Source organism: Empidonax traillii, unplaced genomic scaffold (genome assembly GCF_003031625.1).
Source record: "Empidonax traillii isolate 1590-97213 ecotype Southwest subspecies unplaced genomic scaffold, ASM303162v1 scaffold1094:size393979, whole genome shotgun sequence".
In the NCBI taxonomy this organism is placed as follows: domain Eukaryota; kingdom Metazoa; phylum Chordata; class Aves; order Passeriformes; family Tyrannidae; genus Empidonax; species Empidonax traillii.
This window is the reverse complement of record NW_020956287.1, coordinates 162,086-187,647: the sequence shown is the minus strand read 5'-3', so window position 1 is coordinate 187,647 and position 25,562 is coordinate 162,086. Positions and strand designations below refer to the sequence as shown.

Below are 25,562 nucleotides of genomic sequence, written 5' to 3'. Positions count from 1 at the left end.
TATAGGTGTATATATAGATATATATATTTGTGTGTATATATATATATGCACTTATATATACTGCTTGTATTTGAGAAGAATAGATCCAAATGAAATGTTGCCTTTGCATATATATTCTCTTTCTCTAACATAAGCAAAAACCTTCAAGTCAACTATCCTTGAGACCCTAAAGATTCAATATATGGCTTCACACATACTGACATGTATCTCACAGGTGCAGGTCTGGTGTGAGTCCAGAAATCAAGTCAAAAAAGAAGAGTGGCAGTTCTGTTAGAGATTTTTAAGGTGTAAAGGCTAGCAGCTAAATCCAGGTGTGACTCTGGTTCAAACTGCATGTCCCAAAGGTCAGACAGGGCTTGATTTTAAGGCTCAAAACATACATGTCATATGTAAGTAAGATACTGCATAGCAATATCTGTGGTATGGAGCAGTTAGCATAGGAGAGACAGTGGTAATCTGTGAAGCTTGAAAGATTCACTGCATAACCAGAAGATCAAGATGCCAGAAGATCAAATTAAGCTGTCACAATGGTTCCTGCTTCTTTTAATATCTACCAATGTATATTTGTGTGGTCTGGCCTATAGCTATACCTCTTACTTTATTAGATTTTAGATCTGGAACGGGAAGCATGAAGGAAGTGTTTAAACAGAGTGTGAATTAACCTGTCTGACTGTAAACAGCAGATGACAGGTGAGTGTTTGTTGCTGGTGAAGAGTGAAACTCAAGAGCTGACTTAAAGTCTTTAAGAGTACATACCTTACTGTTCTTCATCTGCAAATTACAGATCCACTGGTTAATATACCAGTGTAGCTGCAGTACTGTTATATATGTGAAATACAACCTCCAGATACCACATGAAATATTTCCCAGTGATAACTGCTCAATTCATCAAGCATTTCTTAAGAATGAAGACATTGCATTTTTGGCAATTGGCATTACTTTAGAAATATACAAATAATCGGAGAAATCCATGAACTTGTAACCAGAAATATGCCACATGCACATTCAACCCACACAAACTGTAAGTATGGGTTAGATCTACGCACAATCTGTATATGCAAGAGTGAGTAATTTCACAGATTCCCTGTGCTCTCAGTCTCATTTTTAATTTGCCTCATTCAAAATGAAATCATCAATCATGAGACCTGTACCATATTTTACGGAATTATTTGATCTTTCCCATTAAAAACACAATTAAAGCGTGTCACTCCTCCATGCACATTGCATATGTATGCACACGCATGATATATTGGCACAATCACAATTTTCTGACTTTGGTGAAATTGCAAAGCTTCATTAGAAAGGAAGAGACAGAGAGCCCTGGCAGTTTTCAGATCTTTAGGGGGTCATTTATTGCTGTAATAAGTTTCATTTTTTTCTGTCTGAAGGGTAGAGTCTAAACACTGTAATAGAGCAATATTGAAGTATTTATTTTACCTTGTTTTTTCTTCAGCTGAAACGCTAGCAAGGGAGTGTTTTTCAGCTTGGCAGGCAGCCAGTCATTTCTCAGTAAGTAATGTGACCTCTGTCCTGCAGTGTAAAGCTGTACATCTTTTAAAAAATATTCAGTCCCCTGCTAGAGTCTAAGGAGTCTTTGCTTACAAAGCGTGTCTGCAGAAGCTTCTACAGCAAGTAACTTGGCAGAGGATTCTAAACTATACTCAGTTCTTCCTCCCTCTGTCTCTTTTCCCCCAGTGAAATGACTTCATGTAATTGTCCTCCTTAAGATGCTTTTCCTCAGCATATCGGAGCCAGGGACAAAAATTCTTTTACAGTCTAACTAAAGTGTATCACGCTCTGTCTTCCTCCCAAACTGTGGAAAAAAAATCTGCTGTGTGACATCCAGTGCCAGATTGACCCCTGCATCAAAGCAGCTGTGCAATACATGCCATTGCTCAGCCAGCCTCGCTGGCAGGGCTGCGTTAGAGCCGCACACTGGCAGTGCGTGACTGCACCGTGCACTTCGAATGAAGAGATTTTGTGCAGTTACCAACAGTTGATGTTGGAACTTTCAGATACATGTCCTTCAGATCCCTCAGGCTACCAGCTGAAAAAGGCAGGATCAGTGTTCCTAGGCAGAAGTTGTGGAAGGTACAAAGCCAAGGAGTGCCATTCTGAACTACAGCGAAGGCACCGAGGGTAAGTCAATGCACCCAGACAGGTGTATCCTGATGAATGGGACTGAAAAGGCAAACTCCACATTTCACATGGGATTGTGTCTAAAATTAAATCCATTTTAGGTTAAATATAGAAACCTATTCAGAAAGTTTTGCTTCTAACGACGCGGCAAGTCAGAAAAGTAATTTGTGAGCATGTGTGGGTGGCAGAAGGAACTTGATGGCTGTGATCCTTCTGTCAGCACAGTAACCTGCCTTTATGTGTAACACATCAGAGGGAAAATCTAACTTGTGGAAGGAGATAATGAGACTTTTTTTACCTCTGTGTATCAGCTAGCACCTCAAGAAAGGAAAAGATTTACAGCCACCGTTAAGCATGTTCCCTGTAGCATAAAGAGCAGCTATCACTCCAGCACTGCTCCTCTGCACGTGCTCACTCAGCCGCCCCACAGCACAGTTCAGTCTTTAAGAGCCACAACAAAGCCCAACTGTTTAGTGGAAGGATTGCGTGCTTCCCCTGAACTAAACACAGAACAGATTAATTAATCAATGGTGGCAAAGCCCTTCGAAACAGAAAAGTGCTCTAGAAGCTACAGATTGTTATTGCTGAACACTTCCCTGTTAGCACTGGATTTATAATCCATTTCCCTTAATGCGTTCCTAGCGAGGGGATAGGAAGCACGAGATTGCAGATACCAGCTACCACAGTTATCAGAGAACATGCAAAAACTCTCAGTCCTGATTGCTCCCTTTACATAGAGAGACTAACCTTGGAGTCAAACAGACAACTGTCTTATCTGCTGAAGTTCAGACATCTGTTTCCTTACGTACTTCTTGTACCTCTTATTGCCATTGTTGCTTTACTGCTTTCCCCCTTCCCGTAACAGATACAGTTGTTTGACAGCAGAAGACACGGCCTCTGGAGTAGGGACATAACGTTTCTCTTACCATCCGCTGGCATTTCCAGTGATTAGCACTGCCCATCCACGTTTTGTTTTCTCAGAAGTGTCAGCAGCTACGTGACATTTCAACTCGTTTCAGTTTTGCAGCTTCTGAGATGAATTTGTTTGTCTCGGCAAACAGGTTACCCTAAATCTAGGCTGGGTCTGGCCACATTTGAAATAGCACATTCACTTTCTTTACAGTTCCTGAGTCATGACTGGCACATAACCAAAATAAAACAACCCCCAGTTTTTGAGAGTTTATAAAAGGTGGTAACATTCCCACAAATCTGTTTTGTCTTTAAAACAAAGCAACTTCTTTATGACTAAGGCTCTGAGGTATGTTTCTGATTAGTTTCTTCAATCTTGAGGTTTTTTTTTTTCCCCACAGGGAATTTAACATATTTCATAAAAAAAAAAGGGGGGGGGAGGGGGTTGTTAAAATACAAACTTTGTCTTTGCACTCACATGCTGAGTTCCACTCTCCCACTTTTGACTGGTTCATTTCAGAGAACAGCCTGTTGCAAGACCTGAAACTAAATTAGTGGCCCAAGTTGGCAATATTTGGATCTCAGAGTTTTCTTTTACATTCATGCTACTATTTAATTAGTGATGCTATTAATGTAACTTGAGATATCTTCATTTGGAAAAGGACAGCTGGCAAGAACAATCAGATGTGTTGGATTGATTAGGGGTAATGGATCTTCAAAGCCAACAGGGATGAAAAAAATGTATTATTGCTGCTAGTGCATATCAATATTTCTAGCTCTGCTGAAAACATCACCCTCATAGATCACATTTTGCTCAGCTTTGCATGACGAAAAGATGAGGGAAGAAAGTTACAGGGTAACAATATGCAACATGCACACAATCACTAAACCCAAAATTCTTAGTGCAATCATGTAGTTTGGGAATGGCAAGAGATGTCGTTTCTGAGCTTATTACACTGATGAACACCTGCTGCATGTGGAAAACACGCCAAAACAGTTTTTGAACAGTTTTGTTGTTGGTACTGGACTGTGTCATTAGGCAATGCAATAATTTTTTTGTGAAGAAAACATAAAACTTTTCAGGGGTACAGTGCTCTTCATCAGGAACTTTGCGAAAAACTGTTCATTCTCCCTGTCTTCGGTCTCCTGAACTACAATTGCTTGCAGCTTTACCTCTGCACACACTGATAATGCTCTGCTTAACTAATTAAAAAAACAGGCTTATTCTCTAAGTGACTTTCATATGGGATCTTTGATGATTTTAAGATGTTTGCTATATTGGACAAAAATTTCTGCCCAGTTTTTAAACCTTGTTTTAAGCACTACAGACTGCCAAGTATATGCTGCTCAGAATAAAACAGGAGACAAACCATAGAATGGTTTGGGTTGGAAGGGACCTTACAGACCACTTAGTTTCAGCCTCCCTGCCATGGCAGGGACATCTCCCAGGCTGCTCAAAGCCTTGTCCAGCCTTGCCTTGAACACTTCCAGGGATAGGGCAGCCACAGCTTCTCTGGGCAACTTGTGCCAGAGCCTCAGCACCCTCACAGGGACGGATTTCTTCCTAATATCAGTCTAACCTAGCCCTCTGTCAGTTTGAAGCCATTTCCCCTTCTCCCATCACTCAAAAAATCCTTCTCCAGCTCTCCTGGAGCCCCTTTAGGCAATGGAAGGGGCTCTCAGGTCTCCCAGAGCCTTTTCTTCTCCAGGTTGAACACCCCCATCTCTCCCAGCCTGGCTCCAGAGCAGAGGGGCTCCAGCCCTTGGAGCATCTTTGTGGCCACCTCTGGACTCTCTCCAACAGATCCACACCCTCACTGTGTTGGGGCCTCAGAGCTGAACACAGCACTGCAGGTGGGTCCCACGAGAGCAGAGTGGAGGGGCAGAATCACCCTCCTTGCCCTGCTGGTCACCCTGTGGGTGCAGCCCGGGATACTGTTGGTTTCTGGCTTGCAGCACACACTGCCAGATGTTATGATGGATAATGACTGGATGTCTGTGTTCAAAGGTGCTATTTACTAGTTCACTTGTTATAGATAAATTCACACAATATCATTACTAATAAAGTGCCCTTTTCCAAGTATGATGATCCCAGATCTCACAGATGAAAGAACCATCAAGGCAAATTTAGTAAATTGCTCAAGGTCACACTCCAATATAGTAACAAGTAAAAATATAGAAGAAAACCCCTGAATTGATCTTGCCCTATTCATATCCACAACATACACAATACTGATGATGTATGCATGCAGAATTTGACATTTTTAATCTATGCAAAAAAGTAACAGAAAAGGTAATGAACCATGGGAAAGACTACATATTTTTAAAGAAGGTAAACAACTGCTTTTGCAATACTCATTTTGCTTGTGAAATAAACCACTTAATAGAGAAACAGTACTTTGAGACTTAAGGTATAGTTTTTTATATTTAACAGCACTGTTTATTACAATGGACTGAGACAGCACTTACCTGCATATGCTTTTGGGTTTTGCCAAGCTTTCTTGTACAATCGAACAAGCTATTTATGTTTTCACTGTTTCAGAGGTCAGTTGTTTCCCTGCAGATTTATTTCCAACCATCCTTTGTGTTTCATATGTGATGACAGCATAGTCTTCACTCAAGTGAAGACTATATATTGTTACCTAGGTCAATTGATCTAAGATGTTAGAAGGAATTTCTGTGTATTAATAAAGTGTATTAACAAAATCAACAATAACATTCTTAAAGTAGTAAGACAAAACCTCACATTAATGTTAGAAACTGTCTCACAAAATTATTTTGATGAGTCTTGATTAGAATATAGATGGGAACAACTTAGGCTTGAGAATAGCTTTGTAAGATTAATGGAAGATTCACTAGCTAATTTCTCATTCTGGTAATTATGACTATATAGAAATCATTCCTTAAAAATGTCTTGTAATGACAAATCACTCCTTCAGATTTAGAGGCGTTTTACACACATACTGAGGACAAAATTGTATCCATTTGGAGTCTCATAAGAAAGATCCCAATCATTTAGAGCATTTTTGAGACTTTTTTTTGAATAATAACTTAAAGCTCAGCTGTCTTGAGCACCTTTAAAGCAAAGATAGAACTTTCCTAGTGGGCAAGGAATAGATCCCATCTTTGAAAGTGTCTGGAGTAACATGTTGAACACATTTACAAGCCAATTTGTAACAGCGCTAGTATGGAATACAGCTGGTTGGTTTTCTTTCCAGAAATCATATTTTTTTAAATAGTAAAAGGACCTATTATTAATTACAAGACTACCCAGCTTATTTTGACTCTTTGACAGTCACCCCACTTTAAAAATGACATAATATATCTCCAATACTTCAAGTCCTGCAAATTGTATCTGGTCCATACTCTGGTTTTAAATCTGTAATTTAATGACACTGTTCTGCTGGGAAATAAGGACCAACAGTTTCAAAAACAAATGAAAAAAATATTTAGAACTCGTGTGAACCCATGAAAAAAAAAAGTGCATTCTTTCTTTCCACAGCATGAATCTCAAGAATATTTTAAGTTGGTGAAAGCTGAGGAGAATCTGCATAATTTTCTTGACACGTCTTCAAAAAAATATTACCCTAGGACCTGTTGGAATAAAGATAGCTTCTTATTCCCTGGATTTTCTGTGCAGAAGCAACGGAAAACGTAGTGACCTGATTAAAAAGCATGATCAGGGAGGTCTGTAACAAGGAGATTATTAATACAAAAAAGAGATGTAATACAGGAACTACGACTCTGCTTTCGTGAAAGTTTACACCTGCACTGCAAATACCTGCACTGCTGTTGCCTGGAGTGGAGGCAGGGACGCAAAATAAGGGACCAGGAGCACAAGGTGGTCCTCACGTTTGTGGAAAAACCTTCCAGGTGGGAACGCGAAAGGCTAAAACTCAAAACAGTGAAAGAGAACGCAAAACAGTGAAAGAGAACGCAAAACAGTGAAAGAGAATTCTGACTCGTTTGGGACCGCTCGCTCACAGGAGATGTCCAAGTCTAAGCACGCACAGGTTTCAGCCCCGGTTTCTGGCACTTGAGCAGGATGAGGCACATTCCTCCGTGCCGCTCCACCGCCGGCCTCCTGACACCCCTCGCGGGGAAGGCCGGTGAATGGGCGGAAAGCGCGTTAAGTTTTACCCGGTGGGGGCTTTATCTCCCCCAGCCCGAGGGGGATCAGACCCTCACGCAGCTGCTGCTCCGCCACGGGCGCCGCCGCCTCGCTCGCTGCCCCCGCGGCGCTGCTGCGGCCGCCCCGGCCCGCGGGGCGGCGATGCCTGAGGGGGGAGGCGGGCAAGGCGCGCAGGGCAAAGAGCGCCTCGGAGGGGCCGCGGGCTCCCCGGGGCTGCCCCCCTGCTCGGCGGCGCTTGGGCGGGAGCCCCCGGCGAGGGGCTGGAGGAGGCGCCTCGCAACAGATGGTCGAAGCCGGCTGCTGGCGCGGCCCGCATTGGCCAGCGGCGCGGCCCGGGCGGGGAAAGGGCGGGCGGCGGCGGCGGCCCCGCGGCGGGAGCGCAGCGCCCACACACCCGCCCCGCTCGCCTCCCGTGTGGCGCCGAGACCACCCCCGCCCGGGCCGGCGGTCGCCTCTCACGGCCCCGGGCCACCTGTGAGTGTCCGCCCGGCGGGGCTCGGAGCCGGCCGGGGCCGCAGGGAGGGTTCCGGCGGCCGGGGCGGGAGGCCCGGAGGGCGCGGCTCCCTCCTCCATCTCCGCTCCGACCCGCGCAGGAGAGGAGCGGGGAAGGGGTGGGGGAGATTATCCCCCTGGGCGGGAGCCTGGATCCATCGCGGGGAGATTTTTATCACCTGTAGGTGAGGAAGCCCTCCCCCCGCGCCAATTCCCACCTCCCCTTCCCTTTATTCCAGCCTCGTCGGTGCGGAGCCACCTGTGAATAATTAGCCGGTGTCGGTTCTCGGCGCGCCGTGGCCAGAGGGGCTGCCAGGTGAGGAGCGGAGATGCGGGGGAAGTGACTCGCCCAAGGTCACGCAGGGAGGCATTGGCTGAGCTGGGAAATAACATGTGCCGCACTAAAAACTTTTGGTTCCCAGTCGTGCTTGCTGGGCTGTTCGGCATCCCTGTAAGGCTGCAGGGCTCCAGGCATAAATCTGGAGGAGCTGTAGGTAGGTCTCTAATTAGCTACTTTTTTTTTTTTTTCTTTTTTTAATCGTTTTGCTGCTAAGAGTTCTATATGGATGTTAAACCTTGCAGAGGTGCAGCGTCTGTGCCATTTGCCTTGTTTTCTCCAAGCTGCACGTGTGGGTGAATGCATAAGTGACCGTGGTTTTCTGTGACTAACGTTAAATTCAGTAGGAAGCTGAGGGTAAAAATATGATGGCTTTCTCTAAACTTTTACTGTGGCAATAAATATTGTCTTTCCTATTAACAGTGAATGTCCTCTTAAGCCATCAGACAGTAGTTGTGAAAAGCCCCTTAATTGGTTAGGTGGCAGCTGCACTCCAAAATTAACCTGCAGTGCAACAGCTTTTTTTCTCAGTGTGGTGACATGTAAAGCATGGTGGGCCATGCTTTAAAAACAGGCGCTAGAGTATAATGTGATGAGGAGTTCTCCAAAGGATGCAACTGGAGTTATAGTTTTGGTGCTAGCTATATGCATAACAGTTCTCTCTCCTTCCCCCTCTCTTGTCTAAATAGAACTTTAAGAAGTTTATGTGAATACATTCTTCTGTAGCAAATGTGCAGTGTTTCTTTTGAGTTTCTCCTTATGTGAAAGTAAAACTGACATATTTAAGGATATAATTTAGATTAAATGTATTACAAGAGTCCTCCAAGTCAATCCTCTTCATAGAGTTTGATTATTCCTAGCATTTTATAACGGGTCCTGCAGCAGTGAAATCTAAAAGTTTAAGTGTGCTGTTCAGAGGCTAAGCTGTTCCTGCTTCCATCTTTCTTGGTTTTACCTCAGCTGCTCTGCTTGGTTTTTGGGGGGTGGGGAAACGGAGTCAGAGGGAGGATTAGGGAAACACTCAAAATATTAGTGTAAATAGGACAGCTTTATTTTTAATCTGTATTAGGGAGTTAGGTGAACTCTGGACGCTCATCAGCACAAATCATGGCATTCAAGGCAAGGTTTCTGGTGTCAGGGGGCTTTCATACTGTAGATGTTTTGTCATTTGAATGTGGGGGGTTGTATGGTTTTGTTTTAGTCCCATTCAGAAAATATAGTGTTATTCTTGAATCATTTAATGGATTTTTTTTTTCCCTGGACTTTGATATTTGAAAAAAAGACACTCTTAGTTATGTTTTGGCTATGTAATACTGAGTGACTTGTTTGCTCCTTTGTATTTGTTTTTTTTTTCTGTGTTGGATTCCCTACCAGGAATCTTCTCCTGGGTAATTTCTAGCTGAAGGTGTTTGCCTTTGCTACATAAACTCATTTTGATTAGTTTGGCCTTTCACTCCAAGTTTCTCCATCATTTCTTCTAAAAGGATAGGAAAATGTCTGTAGCTTTTTTTTTTTTTTCTTAAGTAGCTAATATTACTTCATTAAACGAAATGTTAAGTGGGAATAGATGACACTTGGCTATGGCTGTGTTTTGTTTTTAAGCAAGTGTGTATTTCACTGTTGTGACTTCTTTCAGGCATTTTTGTTGTGAGGATCTCAGGTGGGAAGAGTTATAGGTGCTCATGCACAAAACAGTAATAAAAGGAGATGTGGTGATATTAAATTTGCAAATAGAACTGATTCACGTACATGAATGAGTAAGACCCTTCTCTGTTGTGACTGAGGGATAAGGTGATGGAATAAAGCAAATATTTTTGCTGTGTAACGACAGATGTGTGTTTTTGAATGGGGTTTATTCTGTTTGTTTGTTTTTGCTTGGTTTGTTTTGCTGTTCCCTCTTCCCATTCATGTTAGTTTTCCTATGCACTTGGATATCTGTTTCACTTTTGGAAATTGCCTGAATTTCTGTATGTAGTTTGTTTGCTGCCTCCCCACTGTCTGGCCCCACCACCCTTCCTCACCCCTCACACAGATGGTGCCTGGGGAGAAATTCTGAAATAATGGTGCAAGTTCAATAAGGGAGGATTTCAGGTAATTAGTTATTGACCTCTGTAGGAAGAAAAAGGATGTGTAATATTTCTGAATTCCATAAAAATGGTGTTCTAGGTCTTTTGTTTGTTTGCTTATTATTTTGTATTTCTATGTATATTTTCTGGCGTTTGTTCACCTTCCACAGTAAAATCAAAATAACAGCTCACAGTTCAGTGAGTTTAAGCAGTATGTTGTGAAATAAAAGGTCTGATGAGTAATCACTAGTACTAATTAGCCATATTTAATGGATTGTTAGGAGATGGTGTCAGAATAAAATTATCAGGCTATTAGTTGTTGCTAATCTGTATATTGTATTCTGAAATGAGGGTTGTGACTTTATGGTGATGGGTAAACAACTGTAAATATCAATACCTCAAAAGAAATAACAGAAGTGTTGGATAAAGTCTCATTGCTCCTGAAAGACATGTTCCATTTAGAAACAGGCAGCCTCTTATTTCAAATTCCTGGAAAGAAAGCAGTTGAATGGCCTGCCTGATTTGAAGGTTTTAGCCAGCAATCACTGTGGAAGGCTGAAGTTACTGATCCCTGAGGTAGGAAGTGCTGTAAACAGTGGTTCAGCTGTGATCTGACAGTTGGATCATCCCTGTGACTGAGTCATTGACTGTGACTCTCCAGCTTAACAGATTAATTCATTGTATTTAAGAACATGTGGTTTCAGGCAGTCTTTGGGAAAGGACCGTTATGGATCTGAAGATGCTGAAGTGTGTCAGGTGCTGATGTTATTTTCAGTCGGGAAACTGAATAAGGAAAACTTCTTAGAGGTTTTTGGTATCTGCAAGTCCTGATTAATTGACCTGTGATAAAGATGCTCTTAGATCTGCTTACAGGTTTTTCTTCTGGGTTCTGTCTTTGTGGTTGAAGTGCTAACAACATGAAGTTCTTTTTGCATCCTTTTTTGCAACGTTATTTCCTGCATGTTATCCCAGAGCCAGCACTCGGTTCAGTGCAGGGAGAGAACACTGGTCAGAAGGATGGGAGTGTGTTTTAGGGTGGGGTTTTTGCTGCTCTGTCTTTACAGCTTTAATATGAGAATCCTAAGCCAATGCATCTTATTTCTGTGACTGAAACATGAAGTCTGAGAAATTGCAGCTTGCTTCTAAGGAAAGTTAAGGTAAAAAAACCTAAGAACTAAAGTTCCAGTTCTTCTCCCACACCAAATACTTGGTAGCTGCATGATAAGAAAAGACTAGTAGTTAATGAATTTTTGTTCTCCCCTGTATTACAGTATCAGCAGCATTTGAAGGACTTTCTAAATAATCTGACTCCCTTATGTCATCCTTTCTTTTTCAGAGGAAGTGTGCAGAAGAAATGAATGGCTTAGAGGAAAAAATTACATGGTTCTGCTCTTAGACAGCTTTTTTCATAGATAGTATGTGCAGAGAAATTATTTTACAAAATGTGGCTCAGCTGTGCATACAGAAGGGCAGGATGGAATAGCTGCCATTGAAGACAACACTGCAATGTGTCTTCTGCCTTCTAAAGCACTGAGTAAATCTTTAGTTCTTGCTGGATATCTCCCAGTCTCATGATGCAATGGTTTTTGTGGTCCTTTTGGACTCTCTTCTGACTGCTCCAGATCCTAGCCAGCTGATGAAAGTGGAGGCATCTGTAAGAGTGTATATAAGTGAGTTCCAATTAGTGCATCTAAATCTCTTGTCAAATGTTCTGTCTTTGGTCACACTTGTTTGGTAGTTGAATTGTAGAATCAAAGCAATCTTTAAAAATTCTATCAAATCTCAGTGATTGTGATATTTGCATGGGTTCTCTTCTTGGTGCTGTCTGCTGGAGAACAGACTTTTAACCACTAGAGCTGAGCTATGATACAAGACCTTGTAGGTTCAGTAACTGTTCAGAGTGTGATATTAATGGTGTTAAATTAGCATCATCAGTGATATTAACTGATTCCCTCATTCAGACTGTGACATTTGTTTGGTAAAATGATGATTAAACATGTGCAAACATCCTGTGTGCAGTAAAAGGTCTTTGGGCCCTGACAAGTGATAAATGAGAAAATTACAGGTTGTAGGAAAATGGCATTCTTTGGGAATCTGTCCTCTAGCAAGACAAAAATGTTCCCCTCTAAGCAAGGAAGGATTCATTCTCCCTTTTCACATCCATAAAGAATGCTGGAGATTTTTTTACATAATTAATACATGTTGGTGTGTCTTCCTTTTTTCTTCTGGAAAATTTTAAGTCTGTCTTACGTTTTTGTTTCTAACAGCTGTAGTTCACTTATTAAGTCCTTTCCCATCAGATGATTGTACATAATACAAACTTGCACCCTGGACTGGTGCATGCATTAACCATCCCTGCAGAGAGGGCCTTTAGGGAAAGGCTTAGTCTGGTTTCTGATGTTCCTTGTGACTTTCTTCCCCTTCCTGTGTGTCACAATGTGAGGATTTGCAGTGACACATTGGAGTGCTCATATTGCTTCTGCAGAACATAAAAGCTTCAACAACGTGATGTATTTGCAGTAGTTTATTGCCAAATGCAATTTATAAGTAAATTTTTTATCTTCTGCCCCAATGGTCTAAAGTGTGGCTGAGTACTGTCCTTCAGCCACTGCTGTTTACCTCATTAAAGGTACAGCTGAAGTTGCTGTTCTATCAAATAATAGAACTACATTGTGAGTTCATCCTGCTTTTATCTTGCAGTGTGGCTGTGGTTTGAAGAGAACCAGACAGTCTTGATAGTTACTGCCATTTTCAAAATTACAGAAATAATTTTCAGGTACTTAAAAATTTTTTGCCGGTCTTTGCAAGAATGGAAAAGTTACAAGCAGTTAAAATAACAGTTATATTGAATTCTAAAAAGAATTAAAATGACTGAAAGGTTTAGCTGGCAGAAATATCTCTCTTACCTTCTTCTGGAAGTGAGATTTGAAAATAGCAACCCTATAGGATTATTAGAGATCTATATCTACTAAAAAAAAAACCCCACAAACAACCTAAACCCAAACACCTAAACCAGCACAAAACCAGGATTCAGTTTTTTTCAAAACCGAACAGATCCATTCCATTGAGTAGAAGGTCTGATGCCTCTGCTCATTGAATGCCTCTTGAATGTGGATTCATTTAAACCTTTCTAGGATATGGTGCCCCAGCTATTAAGGCATGTAATTTGATTTATGCTAAGGTAACTAATAGCCAAGCACAATCTAATATGTTCATTGTTATGTGGATGCATCTGAGACATACCACCAGATACCAAACTTTGCAAGTCTGATTCAGAAACAACTGTTTTAAGCAAGAAAATGTTCTCCAGTGCAACAGGATCTTCAAATAAGCAAAAGCTTTCATTTTTAAACAAACTTGTGTTGCACTGTGGGAAGGGAGATGAGGGAATGGGAGCAGAGCCTGAATTTGGCAGGTTTTATACAGCAAAGCAGCATATATGCCTCCTGATATTTTGGTACCAGGAGATAGGAGGATCACCTTGGCACCAGTAATGTTTAAAAGCTGAACCTGAAATGAAGCATTCCCCTCATTTAACTCTTTGGCTATGTTTCCAGGGGTTGAGGAATTGGTTTTCATCCCATATTGCTGGGAGCTGTCAAATCCCAGCATTTTTTCCTCTTAAGGAACTGTCCTGAAAACAATAATACAGGAACTCCCTAGGAGGAATCCAGAGGAAAGGAGCAAAATGATCTATGATCTAAAATAATTATTACCCCAGTAAGTGAAGACTGAATTGGTGTCCTGGAATTAGCTGAGAAGCTAAACAGAATCCCTTCTTCCTGAGACTTTGAGAAAGCCTGTGATTTCTCCCCTGTCCTCTTAGTGTCCTGTGTGACTTGTTTCTGGTGATCTTGGGCAGAGGGTCCCAAAAATAAGCTTACAGTATTTCATAGCCTACAGTTTGAACATGCACTGTGTGTTGGTGGGGCTAAGGTGGGCTTGTGCGTTTCATATTGCGTTTCAGAGAACAGGAACTGAGTAAGCAGTGAAGCTGTGAGAAGTTTAACAGGTTAGACAGCAGAGCTCTATATACCTCATTTTGCCCATGGAGCAAAGGTGTAGGCTGGCTGAACTCCAGGGATCCTTCATTTTGGGATCAGCCCTCTCTGATCAGGTTCTACTTGATTGCTGTATTGCTGAGGTATAAAAATACAGTGCTTCCCACATTCTTATTTAAAGAGTGCAGTTACTTGTCAGAACCCCCATCCCTCTGTTAGTGTTTAGCAGAGTTGTAGCAGTGAACGTTAAGTTTGAAAAGAGATCAATTCCAGGACTTCCTCCATTTATCAGTTATCTGCTTAATCCAATTTTTGTAAAGAATTCTCTGAATAAGTACTCTTTTGAGTATTGTAATATTTTTTTAAAGTATTTCTGCTATGTGTATTAATGGAAGTGCTTCAGTTGTGAAGCACCTGCTTTAGGTTTGTGTTTCTCATCACGTTCTGTGTTCCCTGATTTCTCAGTCTCAAGAGTGTCACTGGCAGGATGGATGTGTTTATACTGAATGAGTTTATCCTGTGGATTGTGTTTGATCTGATTCCATGTTCCCGATCCAGGATGGAGCCAAGGCAGCTCTGGTGGCAGAGATGGGTGTGACGGAACCACTTGAGATTAGATTCAACTCCCTGGGTTCATTGCACTTGCTTGTAATAACATCAAGGAAAGTAGATTTAAGACTAGCTGGCGCCAAAATCAAGGGAGTGATAGGAGTAGGAAGAACCTGGAAGTGTACAATTGCCTGGCTGTGTCAGGCTTCAAGAGGCACTAATACCATTCCTACTTTTCAGGATGTATAAATATTTGTCTTTAGGTGGGATTTTTGTTAGAACAAGAATCAGTGGCAGTGGCTAGCTGGAGTTTTCCATCATTTTGCCACAGTGATGCTAGAGTTAGTTGTTTTCTTTCATCTGTGGCATTTACTTCTGTTTTCTCTTTCCCACCCCCATGCACCTTGGTCCAAAATCTAGATTGAAAATAGGTCATTGAAAGGATACAAACTGAGTTTCTGCTCCATATGTGTGATCCTTCTTAAGTTATGGTGTGTGTTTCTGTATTCAGATCTTTTGAGGTATACTTAACAAATAGCTGCTCTGGAAGTGTTCAGCAATTTATTAGCCATGCCAGAATTTTTTCATGTTAATACACTGTTGTTGGGGAGTTTGAGAATTTATGCAGTTCGGTTGCTGGTAGACCTGCAGATTTGGACTGCCTCCATGTCTTACTTCTATCATGTTGCATTGTGTTTGCCATTGGTTTTGTTTATGTAATTTTTTTTCAGTTTTGAATTTTGCCTGGAAGTTACTGCAGCAGCCAGTCACTTAACTAGTAGAATTGGACTGTCCTGGAAACAATGAATTAGTAAAGCTGGTGTACAAAAGCAAGGACTTGGCAAAATGGGGAAGAGAGAGCTTCCAGAAGAGCTGAGAGAGGGTGCCCTTAAATGATGTACAACAAAAAACTGGAAACTCTGTACTCAGACCTTAGAAGTCTCAAGTGACCTGCAAAAGGACCATGAAAATGATGCTCTCTCCTAAATATTCTTTGTTTTTTTTATATTAGGTTGCTGTGTACCTGGCAAATGTTCCCAGACTGAGAATGGCGTGATGTGGAGGGCTCTGCAGTGAAAGTGTTAAATGCCCCTTTCTTTGGTATGTTTTTACTCTTCATTGCATTTATAACGTGAATTATTGCAGACCTGTCTGTGAAATAATGATGGGATGCAAGAATACAGGGCTAACTTCATTGCAAGTCATTATAGTCACAGAGCAGAAAAAGAAAAATCAACTGTTGCATTTTCATCACTTGATGGGTTGTTGGAAATCATTTTGAAGAGGAGATGTCTGATACTTTTCCATTCCTTGAATAACTGATTAGATGTGAAGATAAGTAGTGCAGTGCTATAAATGCAGTGCTCACCCACTGAAAGCATTTCACCTGGTAAGTTTACCTGTAGAAAAACTGCCTGGTTCTTCTCAAGGCTTTAAAACTTGCATTTCTGCTGCGGTTCTGGGGATCTGTAGGGGGTCTGAGTTCCAGGTGACTTCAGAAATTCTCATACCCATTGCACTGATTTGCAGATACGTGCCTTGTTGATGAGGAGGTATGCATCCACTGTGCAGCTTGGGAAGAGTGCTGCTGTGGGGATTGTCTTACAGTTAAGTCACCTTTCACTGTGATCACTAGATCACATTTTGGATGCCCAAATACCTTCTCCTTAGTGCTAATAAATTCTTTAATGCAGAAAACTCTAAATCCCTTAATTAACAGAAAAGCTTAATACATGCTTAAAGGCCCTGTTGAGTTTCAGGCTGCTGCTTTTATGGATGCAGAACTGTTGCCAGGAAGATTCCAGTTCAGCTGGATACAAATCTTGCAACATGTAAGACACGGGATGAAATGGAGCTTCAATACAGGGACACCTGGAGGATAAGCATGAGTGCCCTCTTTGGGAAGAGTTATTTGACTGTGCTTTCAGTAAAATCTCAGCTATTTAGAATCCAGCATAATGCCACTTTTCTCAGTTTCATCCGTGAGCAGGAGGTTTAAAAATGAGGTTTTAAACCTCATGCTGAACAACAAGGCGTTTTCCTCCTCTCCCTGTCACTGATACTTTCACTTGGATTTGTTAGGGTGGGTTGAGAGCCAGCAGCAGAGCTTAACTGAATTAGGAGTGACACATGTCTGATTCTTGGACTTGCTATTCTTCAAATACTTCTAAAATAATTACCTCTAGGCCAAATGCTTGGCTATTCCCAGTCCCCTGCCATTCTTATTTTGCTTTAAGGTAAGAAATAAAAGAGTTCCCTTGCATAGAAAAGCATCCAGAAAAGATCTAATGCAACATTCCCACGTTGGATCTGCTGCCTCAGATCTCGTTTCCTCTTGCCACAGATGGGATGGAGTATCTTGGGCAGAAATACTGTGTGTTTGGGTGAGGGTCTCTGCTGGAAAGTGCAGCTGATGGGAAGGAGCGTATCAGCACCACCTGCAATTGTGCTGTGTCCCCCTGCTATTTGCCTGCTCTTCTCTGCCCCCACTGTTACTGGGATGCTGTTGGAAATCTGTGGACACAGGTACTCCAGATTTTGCAGAGTCCCTGCACTCTTGGAATTAGCTTTTATACGGCAGGTTAATGTGTTTTTGTGCTCTTAATAAATACATTTGGATATCCCTGCTTGAATTTTTGAGGGGGAGTTGAAATAGCTGTGAACTGATTTCACTGGAAGCACAGAGTTCTACAAATTGCACTGATTAGGTGTCCAAAGGAAATTTCAGGATTAAGGCCCCTTCAGATTAGTATCTTCTTTATTTTCTTCTCTCCAACCAACTGGTCTGTCAAAATCTTCAATGTTTATGAAGACTTTTGAAGATAACCCGATGAAAACTATAATTTACATATAGAGTTCTGAAAGAAACAAAACATTGTGGGGATACTGACTTGAACCTGATTTACTTTTACATTTTTCTTCCGATAATTAAAGATAAAATAAGTATTTTCTGCCATTGTAACAAAACAGAAAGCAATTTTTTGGTGTGTAATTCAGTGTTGCAGTTGTTAACTGTTGACCCTGGCTTTATACTACAGGAATTTTTTTGCCTGTGAGTGAGCAGTCAGGCAGAAGCCAAGCTGAAGCAACTGCTCCGATGAATGACATCTCAAAACAGAAAGAATGTCTTCTAATAACTTAAGGCATTGCCTGTAGAAAGGGAAAACAGGATTTGCAGGCTATTCATAATCTTAATTTCTGAAAGGTGGTGTGTGTGGGGGTGGTGCATGTGTGTGTGTTACAAAATTAAAGTTATTTAGAGAACCCAGAGAAAAAAAAAGGGGCAAACCTAAAACTTTGAAGGCTTCTGATGTTTTGTGTGGCTACTGTGGTGGATAAACTAGGTTACTCTCTTGCTTTATTACATGAGTAAAGAAATTTAATGGGGACTACCTATGTAATAAGGAAATTTTATATCAGAAGCAGAGAAATTCTTAACACTAAATCTGAGCTCTTGATTTACATATTAGCACATGCTCAGCTGCTTCATCCTTCATCAGCTAATGTGTAGTTAGATGCTATTCTGCTTTATTAAATGACACACTAGCAGAGCAAGGTTGTTGGTGCTGAGCATTAGAAACAACTACTGCAAAGTGCTGTTGGTTTAAAACAAACCTAAACCAAGGTCAGAGTTTTCCAGCCTGCTGATTTCCTTATAGACATGTGTTTGTAGCAGTATAAATTTAAATATCTTATGGACACTGGTGTCTAGCACATATGTCATTAGTCCTGAGGAATGCAGTGTAGTCATGTGGTTTAGTATTAAATGAATTTTTTCGGTTATGCTTTTGAATAATTAAAAAAAAAAAAAAAAGCCAAACCCAAATCTGAAATAAAATTTGAAAGCATCGTAGGTAAAGACACTTAAATGGCTTTCAAACATCTGGCCTCTGTTTTCAAAAAAATCTACTCTGTGGATTTATCTTGCTGACTTAGTTCATTTGACTCTTGATCGCATTTTTATTTTAATTTTTTTTTTCTGATGTGATAGTCTCAGAATTACCTAAACCATTTGCAGATTAGGATTTTAAAACACTGAACCACAACATGCTGATTTCTACACTCTTTCTCCTGTTCTTTCCTTATATGCTGTGAGAAAATGATCTTTCTAGTTTTGATTTATTTTGCACAACATGAACTCGGCTTGTTAAGTCCAAGTCAATTATAATGAAATGTTTGAGCATATGTCAGCTTCCCAGAAAATTGTATTGTGTAATCCTGCACTTCACTATTCTGACAAGCTGAAGAAATGTTTCCAGTAGAGGAATCAGAAGAAATGAATCATCCTCTGTGGGGAGATGAAGGGGAAAAAAAAAAAGGCAAAAATCATGCCCTTTATGAATTAAACCTAATTTACTTTTGAGTGAACTCAGGCTACCTCTAGAAGGGTTATAACCTAGAATAGCCCCTGATACTGCAAAACAGTGTTGGAGTTGTTTGTTGTGTTCACCCTCTGTACTTGGCTGACACACAAAGAAAGATCATCAGCTGTGGAAGGAACTTCCTTTGAACCCACTGATCCCAAATTCTGCTGCTGCCCTTACAGCAGCCTCAGGAAGGGTATCTGTCAGCTTTCTCTTAGTTTGCTGTATCTTTAGTGCTGCATTGTGTTCTGAAGGAAGCAGTCCAAGTTTAGTAGTTCCATTATATAACCTCCTGCTGAAGAAAAAACAGTGAACCCTGTTCTGTGTTACCCTCTCCCCTTTGTAAGCGTGAGTTCTGTGGAAACCTCTGAGACAGAAGTTACTGCACTTGAAGTGGAAACCTCTGCAGATGTCAGCTGTTCTTCGTGGGACAATCCTTAGGGAACCAAACTGAAGCTATTTAGTGCAGATAGGAACGTGTCATTTTATTTGGGTTTGATCACCATATCTCAGTAATCCTGTTCATGGTGCACAAGTTTTGGAAAACACAAGACTGAGATCAAAATCACTTTCAATACATTTTCATTCGTTGCAGATTCTTCTGATGTGTCAGGGGTTACTCTTCTACTTCAGTAACTTGATTTGCCTGTAGTTCTTTAGAAAACCTTGTGGGGCAATATCTAAGTAGTTTGTCTCTTTAAATGACAGTAAAAAAAAAAGGTAGCTAGGGAAGTGGCTACTGCAGCATGCTGTATTCACACTGATGGACTTGGGAACATCATCCATTTCTGCCTTGCTAAATAGGGCAAGGATGTTGCACAGCTGTTTCAAGACCTTCTATTTTGGGGTGGTTTTGTAAGCAGTTCTATGCTGCATAAGGTGGTGAAAACATATTTTGAACAATGGGAGTATCTCAGTTTGTTTCAGCAGAAATTAGAAAGTAACTTGTCATTTATTTTATTGGTCTGCTTAAAAAAAATCTATTTAAGAATCTCAAAAGTAAAGATAGTACTGGGATGCTGCAGATAAATAACATGCTGGTCTAGTTCATTATTTTCATTCTCACCACAAGGCAGTCACAAAATCTGTCAAGCCCAGTGTTTTATCTCTTGTTGCAGCTGATAAAAGGCCCCTGAGCATGTCAGAAGAGCACAGATGCAGAGAGGTGTGATACTGAGAAGTTGCTACAGCTCAGCAAGTTCTGCAAGTGATACTGGGCTTACAGTTAAAATCCTTGATGGATTTTCTTTGCCTATAAATGTATCTTTTCATTAAAGTGAACAGTTTTATGGTTTAACAATTTTTGACCACTTGTGTTTGGATTGTGCTAGATTCTTTCAGAACTGGAGCTTTTCTCTGGGTAGTTTTTGAGCCCTTTGATGATATGAATCAGTAAGGTGGTGTGAAGAGACAGGAACTAACTTCAGGATAGGTGCAGAAGTGTGATTAGAGTGAGATTGCTTGGGAGAAAAAGAGAGGAGATTGTTTGTTAGACAAATGGCAGCTTGAAAGATAACAGTTCCAATGAAAGGAAAAACTCTATGGTTCTCTGTGACTTAGGGTTTGTTTTTTAAATAAGACTTGTTAATTTAAAATTATATTCCAAGTCCCAGGCAAACTTTGTGCTCAGAAGCAGCAGCAATTCAACTTGGTTCTCTGATGACTTATGAATGTGTTTGGTATATTGTGAAGGTTGTTGTGTTCAAGCTGGACTGTGGTAAGGATTATTTTGACTCTTAGTAGGCAAAGAGCTGGGGCTGTTAATAAACTAATTGCCCAGAAAGCCTTTTGCAGGTTGATTTACTACTGTATTATAAAATGGTGTCTCAGCAATGTAATACCGTTTAACTGGCTATAAATATGAGATATTGTTGGACATTACTCATCATCTTCTGGAGGAGGGGGAAAAACAAACTCCAAACAACACTAAATCAAGGACAATAAAGCATATGGTGTGGAAACCAGATTGTATTGGTCATGATTTGGGTGGTGGTTTTTCTGAGCTCCAAATGCTATTGTGCTTCACATCATCTGCTCTGCACACCCTGTGCTGCAGAAATGGTACATTCACGTGGTCATGGAGCTGGACTGGATAGTGCTACAGAATTCAGTTTAGTTAAACACTGGTTTTATTTCTTTTTTCAGCTGTGAGCTTGATGTGAGTTTAGGCAAGAGAACTCATGAGCCACGTTTCTGTAGCTCTGCAAGAAGGGGAGAAGAAAAATATTACGTTTGCAAGTTCCTAATGCAGGTGCTAAATGGCTCTGAATTGTAGGAAAGCTACATGCTTTTATAAAAAAAAAAGTCTTTTGTTCTTGCTTTAGATTTATTTAGTTGTTTATTCCATCTAATCCTGTTTCAAGGCCTTAAGATAAACCTGCTTCAAAAGAAAAAAAAGTAAACACCTTTGTTTTGTAATCTGTTACACTTCAGTGCAAAACCAAAGAGTGTTATTTTGCTTTTTTCTTTGAGCTGTTTAGGTATGGATTTTTGAGCTTTTCTACAGCTGTGCGAGATAAGAGTTAAGTGATTCGTGAGATCATTTAATTTCTAGTAGGTGGAGCTTTCAGAAAATCACCAAACAGCAAATACAGTCTGTGCTTGCAGCTTTACACAAACCTCTCTCAGTACAGCTGCTGTCTGACACTGGGCTATTGCTTGGCACCTTTATTTGTTTTGAGCCGTGGTTTGTTAATATATTATCTACACAGCTATTCTCTTGTGCAAAACGTGCTCTCGTGTCCCTCTGCAGGCAGGTTTTTTCTCTAGCAAATTGCCCTTAGTGCTCTATTTCCGCCATGCCAGGCTTTAAATAGAACTTGCTGTTTGTGTCGTTCATGAGTCATGCATTCATCAGCATGTGTGATACATTATTAAGCCTTCATTTAAGGATTCAGGTGTTGCCACTGAAAACCTGCATCTTAACCTATTTCAGTATTGCCAAGACAGGAAAAAAATACCCAAATCGTAGATTGCATTTGTTTTTCTAATGAGTGTTTTGGAACAAAATTGAATTGCTCTCTTTATACTTATGAAAGCTTCTGAACTGGGACACGGGGGAAAATCCTTTTTGCAGAGGGTGATGAGGTTCACAGTTGCTTGATTTAATGTTGTTCTGCTGGTAAGAACCACCTGCGGTCAGTGAAGCTCAAGAACTCTGAGCAGGAAGTGCACCTTTTGCTTCTTCAGATGTGTCATAAGCAATACCAACTGTAGAAGAAGGAGAGACTGATCAGACTTTGAGAAGCTTCAGTAGAATGTACTATGGTCTACTGAACTTTAGTTATGTCCCCTGGTTTTAGTGTGATTTGTGTTGAGAGCAAAGATCCAGGAAACAATCTACTAAATGTCTACAGAACTTCCAAGAAATTATTCAGACCCTTTTTTACTCTGATCTTAATTTAGTTTATTTATCTGAGAAAATAAGTTAGAGATGTAGAAATGAGTTTATTTCATTATTAAGTGTGGCCACTTGGACTTTTTGTTAAATATTCAGTATTTGTGTGTGTATTTGCAGACTTGTATTCAGAACCATTTAAGTTGCATGCACTGTGTATAAATTGCACTTTGTTTCATCCAAATGATGTGAAATTAGTTCAAAGAGGTATGAATTGTAATGACAGACTTGGTGCCCTGGTATCCAAGATACGTTAGCATGCTGATAAGTTACTTGTTTTCCTGCTGTGAGAACTGGTTGCTGTATTTGATTCTTTAGCTGAATACAAACTAAATTAAATCTGCAGTGACCTATATTGTGCACTAGCTAATGACCCAGTTAACCTCTGGTTAATTTTCTGTCTCTTGGTGTCCTGGGAACAGGGACATGTTTACTTCAGTTGCCACAAACCTTTAGAAATGTGCCACTGGCATTTATTATTCTAGAGCTGTGTGTTTTAACAGAAATTAGCTAATGGGCCATGGGGGTCTGCAGAAGTTGTAGAATGCCAATGAGGAGCTTCCTTTCATTTTTTTCTCCACCCTGATTTACATTACTAAGCTTTTAGCTTTTCTTGATTTCGTTTTTTGTTTCTTGAGTATTGATCTGTCTCCTGTGGAGGAAACAAACTATTTGCTTAACGTGCAGGAGGACGTTATTGTTGGCAGCTTCCCAGGGGCTCCCCTCTTTTGCATGCTTTAAATTAAACCAGAACCAGCGCAGATATCGGTAGGGAAGTTTGTAACTGATGCAATTCTATTATTGCAGGGCTGTGTTATGCAAATGAATCCAAATATAACCGTAAAATAATAATGAAGATCTTGTCTAAGGGCAGAGCTGAATACCACTTTTCTGATGCAAATGGGATTCTCTGGCACCTGGGTGGGCTCATCTATGAAGTATATGTTCTTTTTCAGGAAATGAAGTTACACACCAATCAGGAAAAAAAAGACGGGATGATTATTCACACCCATTTGCAGTAGCAGTTCATATTGTCTGTCACAGACCTATTAAGTAATTCATAATCCAAAACAACCTGAACCTTTTCTGACATTTAGAACATCCAGTGCTTACAGGGTGAGGCCTTGAGAAACGGCTGTTCTAGAGCCAATCCTTTCCACTCCGTCTGTTCCTTGAGGTTTTTACCACAAATTTCCTTTGGAGATGAAATCCTTTCTTATTTTTCCTTCTGCCTGTGGCAGCAACAAGAACAGGTAGAAACAACTTCCTGAGTGCTCAGCCTTGTGCTGTGGTGTAGCTGCTCTGCAAAGAGCAGATGGAGACAGTTCCACAGCAATCCCGAGTCCCGGGGAGGCAGATGGGTTTGGAGGGGCACTGGGGAAGCTTGGGCTGTTTCAGGACACTGATTCAGACACTTGTTTTATTTTGGGACTTGTTATGACCTAAGGATTACTTCTTGATGATCAGACATTAGAAATACGCAACATTGAGGGGGACAGAAGAAATTTCCGTGAACAGATTCTTGGGAACTTGTTCCGCTCGGCCGGGTCACCTGGAGCACCACACGGGACAAGCAGTGCCCTTGCTCTGTGTGTGCCTTGAGCTCTGCAATTTTCCTAGAGACCATCTACCTCCACCAGCTGGTATTCTCTGTTATGTGTCCTCTATGTAAAAAAATGTGGAACATACAGAAAGCATCCCTCAGGTAGGACTGTACAAGCTTTTTCACTTACTGTGGAACCACTGCCATCCACACTGGACTTTGTGTATATTCCACCTTCTGGTTAAATGAGCTTCTCCTCTCTTTTAAGAGTCTGTATGTAAAGGATCCACCACATTATATCCTACTGGGCGCTGCAACCCTTCTTATTGTAAGAAGGGGGAAATTGTGATTCTGTAGAAATACTACTGAAGTTGTGGTTTGTTATGTTGTGGCTTTGTGCCTGAACTTAAATGATGAAAAAGTGTCCTGCATTATCCTGGTATTATGGTTTTGTTTTGTTTTCTTATTGCAGAGGAACAAGCAAAATATCAACTCTGCCTTGTTTTGGTTTTTCTTGAGCATTAAATCAAAACCAAAGGAATTTTAAGTCACAAAAATCCCTCTCTCTTTACTGACTGGAGCATCTCGAAAATGAAAACTTTTTCTGTCAGTCATCAGAGAGTGCAGGGAATGCTGTGTACAAAGGGAGCTACAGTGCCCCACAGCTTAGTCCCTGGGCTTTTCTGTTTATGAGCTTATTCTGTCAGGGTCTGTTAGTTTTGGTATTGTTAGTGCTTTAACAGGATTTCAGACTTGGTGGTGGTCTCCATGGGTCCTTTCCCTGTTTCACCTCTGAGTATTCCCACTGCTAGAGGAAAAAAGCAACTGTGACTGAGAAGATTGGAATTACACACAGTGTAATTCCCTTATTCTGAAATTTATAAGGGAATTGCTTCTCCTGGTTCGTGGGGGTGAGGAACCAAACTGCTAGCTTTTGAAAGAGTGGCAATATGCTTTTTGGATATTTCCAATCCTAAGCTCAGTGATATCTCTTTCTTGTCTTCTCTTGTGTTTAAAAAGAAATCAGTCGTTCCTTTATAGATATATGTGATGTTTCTATTAATTTGTACAAATCTGCAGTCGGTGCTATTGAGCCAGAACTTGTTCAGGTTGAAGGCTGAACCTGAATTCCTTCAAGACCAGGTAAGAAAAATATATGGAGTGTATTATACTGTGCTCTGGATAATATCCTCGTGTGGATGTGTTCAGATTAAGTTTTGTGTGTAAAAATAATTTCCCCTCTTGTTGATGGGGCAGTCTGACATGATGAATTCATTTATCACAAGTAATTTCTGAATACCTTACAGTGCAATGAATTGTCATCAGCTCTCAAAGATGAAGGTATGAAAGCATGAGAAAGATGAAGGGAAAAATTACAGCATTCCTGGAATAAGATTTCAGAAAGAAATTTCAGAAATGCTCTTCCCTGAATAAGATTCTCATTGCATGTGTTTGCAAAAAAGGGAAAAGATTTTTTTTAAAAAGTACTTGAATTATCACAAAAGGTTTCATACAATGCTTGATGAATATCATAATAAATAATCTCTCTGAAATGCTTTTGTTTATAGAAAAGAAATTGCCTTCCTAATGGTCCTTAATTTTAAGTACTTCACTGAACTTTTCAGAGCTTCCA

The 25,562-nt window shown here is 40.7% G+C and overlaps 1 protein-coding gene across 1 annotated transcript in view; it reads left to right on the top strand.

Annotated features, from left to right (window-relative positions):
* Positions 1 to 7,878: 7,878 nt before the first annotated feature.
* SULF2 (sulfatase 2) overlaps positions 7,879 to 25,562 on the top strand; it is a 113,698-nt gene continuing 96,014 nt past the window's right edge. The window contains exons 1-2 of the mRNA XM_027904809.1: positions 7,879 to 7,988; positions 15,638 to 15,726. The gene's annotated coding sequence lies outside the window, so the exon portion shown is untranslated. The remainder of the gene's footprint in view (positions 7,989 to 15,637; positions 15,727 to 25,562) is intronic.